This window comes from Triticum urartu, unplaced genomic scaffold (genome assembly GCF_056163025.1).
Source record: "Triticum urartu cultivar PI428250 unplaced genomic scaffold, HENAU_Tu73 scaffold1, whole genome shotgun sequence".
Classification (NCBI taxonomy): Eukaryota; Viridiplantae; Streptophyta; class Magnoliopsida; order Poales; family Poaceae; genus Triticum; species Triticum urartu.
In genome coordinates, this window is record NW_028259461.1 from 6,350,344 (window position 1) to 6,352,778 (window position 2,435).

Below are 2,435 nucleotides of genomic sequence, written 5' to 3' on the forward strand. Positions count from 1 at the left end.
ACAAGGGGCGCTTCCGGTTCTGTGCGTGCTTCAAACAATTTTGTCTTCTCCATATTACCATATCTCTAGAGCCAATAATTTTCTATGAGGAACTACTGAACTCAATCACTTGCTGCCGTTACTCAACAGTTTTCTGTTGAGGTCTATCCCGTAGAGGTAGTCAAATTGGATCAGTGATCGATTTCTAGGTTTCGTCGTAAACCTAATTGGTTACTTCCAATTACGTAAATCAATAGTTCAAACCGCACTCAAAGGTAGGGCATTTCCCATTGATATAGGAACTTTTGTACCAGAAACAATAGTATCTCCAATTATAGCCCCTCTGGGATGTAAAATATATCTCTTCTCACCATCCCCATAGTGTATGAGACAAATGTATGCATTTCGATTAGGGTCGTATTCTATGGTTACGATTCTACCAGATATGTCTTTTTGATTCCGTCGAAAATCTATTTTACGGTATAGGCGCTTATGACCTCCCCCTCTATGCCTTGCGGTAATGATTCCTCTGGAATTACGACCTTTACCACAACGGTGCCGTCCATGGATCAAATTATTTCGTGGATTGGATTTCACTTGCCTGTCTACGGTTCCCTTGCGTGTGCTCGGGATAGGTGTTTTGTATAAATGTTTCGCCGTATTATTAAGTATTCTCCTTTAGTTTTTTTCTCTATCTAGAAGTGGAATAGAATAACCCGGTTGAAGGGTAATGATCATACGTCTGTAATGCATTGTATGGCCCAGAATAGGTCCTATTCTTCTACCTTTTCCAGGTAGTCGATGGCTATTCACAGCTACCACCTTAACACCAAAGAAGAGTTCGACCCAATGCTTTATTTCTGTCTTAGTGAATCCCGATTCGACATTAAAAGTATATTGATTCTTTCCCAATAAACGAAGACTTTTTTCTGTAAATACTGCGTATTTGATTCCATCCATAAATCGACTTTCCCTCCTATGCTCTGAGTTCCAGTATCGATAAGAATTCGAGTTCTTATTGTTCTTATGTTATGGTATGAATATACCATACCAATTCGTTATGTATGGATGATGGATGAGATTCCATGGATAGAGAGCCAGTTCCAATAGACTTATGGAATGTTCCCGTTCGTGTGCATCCAGCAGGAATTGAACCCGCAAATTTACCAATTATGAGTTGGGCGCTTTAACCATTCAGCCATGGATGCTTAACAGGGATCATCGTACATCGTAAATAACCAATTTTCATATAGAAAGACATATCATAGAAAAATGAAATCGAAAATATTCCGAGATGGCAAATATTCGGAGATGACTATGAAAACACCTCTCTGGATCCTCGAATTGAAAGAGAGATTGAGAGGGATCAAGAATCCTAATTCTCGCTATTTGGAATGGATCCAATTCTATTGAGTCTGACTCATAGTGATCATTTCTCTTTAGCAAAGAATGACCTTGGTTATCAAAGGATTGAACAACCGGGATCCATTTACTTATGATACCTAGTTGGCATTGATAACAAGGATCTAATGAATTATGAGTTTAATAGATCCTCTTTAGCAGAAAGACGTATATTCCTTGCTCATTATCAGACAATCACTTATTCCCAAACCTCGTGTGGGACTAATCGTTTTCATTTACCATCTCATGGAAAACCCTTTTCGTTCCGCTTAGCCCTATCGGGTATTTTAGTGATAGGTTCTGTAGGAACTGGACGATCCTATTTGGTCAAATACCTAACGAAAAATTACGATTTTCCTTTCATTAAGGTACGAGGGCTTCTTATTCCACAAGAACGAAAGCACCTTTTCATTCTTTCATATACTAGGGGTTTTTTACTTGGAAAAGACAATGTTCCATACTAAAGGATTCGGGTCCATAACCACGAGTTCCAGTGCACTAGATCTTGTAGCACTTAGCAACGAAGCCCTATCCATTAGTATTCCACATAAGAAATCCATTCTAGAAAAAAATACAATTAGATTAGCTCTTCATAGACAAACTTGGGGTTTGCGAGCCAAGGTAAGATCGGCTCGGGATCATGGGACCCTTTTCTATCAGATAGGAGGGGCTCTTGTACAAAATAGACTTACTAAGTAATAACCCCATAGAATCTATCTATATAAAGATAAAGAGGCAATCGTGTCAGGAAGCGGGTTTTTCTTTGGCCAAAAGGTACTTCGAACTTGGAACGAGCATGAAGAGATTAACGAGACTTCTTTCTCTTTTGAGTTTTTCTGGCGGACCTGCCGCGCAAGATCTTTGGTCTTCCCCTGGAACCGATGAAAAAAAGTGGATCGCTTCTTATGTACTCGCTCAGAATGATTCTTCTCTATCTATAGTTCATGGCCTATTAGAAGTAGAAGGTGCTCTGGTGCAATCCTTACCGACAGAAAAAGATTGCAGTCAGGTTGATAATAGTCGAGTGACATTACTTCGTCGGTCCGAACTAAGGA